Raw genomic sequence first — 1,002 nt, 5'->3', positions numbered from 1 at the left:
GACACCAATGACATGTAAATCCTTGCTTTTTGTTTTGTCCTTAAGTTCCCAGAGACATTGCTCATATTTTTCCATTTTTTTTTTCTCTATCTGTTCTTTTGTGCATAGGCTTTCAGTTGCCTTTTTCTCCTTTTTCTGCCTGAGTATTTTCTTCTGCCTCCTGAGATCTGCTGTAGTATGTTTCCATTGTGTCTTTCATCTCTTGTGTTGTGCCTTTCATGTCTATGGATTCTGCCAGTTTTCAAACTTTCAATTTCTACCTTATGTACATCCAGTGTTTTCATTATACGGTTCAGCTCTTTTGCCATATCTTCTCTAATTGACTTAGTATTAGTTGTTTCAACTCCTGTATCTCAGTTGAAGTGTAAGTTTGTTCCTTTGACTGGGCCATAACTTCATTTTTCTTAGTGTAGCTTATAGTTTTCTGTTGTCTGGGCATGGTTTCCTTGGTTACCCCAATTGGTTTTCCCAGTCCAGAATAGGCTCAGATCCCAGAAGGAAGAAAAATTCAGTATCCGGTTTCCCTGAGGGTGTGTCTCAGAAAATTGATACACCTTGTGATGCCTCAGGTCACTGTGCTTTTCTGCCCAGCAGGTGGCACCTGTCAGCCTGTTATTCTAGACTCATGTAAGGAGGTGTGGTCCGTGGCTGTTTCCCTCCAGGCTCTGGGGTCTGATTCTGAATGGAAGGAGGGTAGCAGAGCTGGGCCCCACCCCTTTCCTCTTAGAGAAGATAGAACCCCTAGAGGTAGGTCATTAGCATTTCAGTGGTCTCTCTCTGCCTGTGCTATCTCCACCCTTGTCTGGGTCAGACCACTGGGAACTGAAAATGGCTGAGGCTTTCTCCACTGAGCTGAAAAAGGAACAGAAAGTCCCCTACAGGGCTACTCCAAGGTGACCCTCCAGCTCTCCAAGGTCAGTTGTCACCCAAAGCCTCTGTCTGCTTGTTGAGGATTTGTAGCTCCTGGTGAGCAGTTCACACTTGCTAATTAAAACCCCAGTT

The sequence above is a fragment of the Choloepus didactylus genome, chromosome 7, assembly GCF_015220235.1.
Source record: "Choloepus didactylus isolate mChoDid1 chromosome 7, mChoDid1.pri, whole genome shotgun sequence".
NCBI classification, from domain to species: domain Eukaryota; kingdom Metazoa; phylum Chordata; class Mammalia; order Pilosa; family Megalonychidae; genus Choloepus; species Choloepus didactylus.
This window is presented reverse-complemented; position numbering follows the sequence as displayed.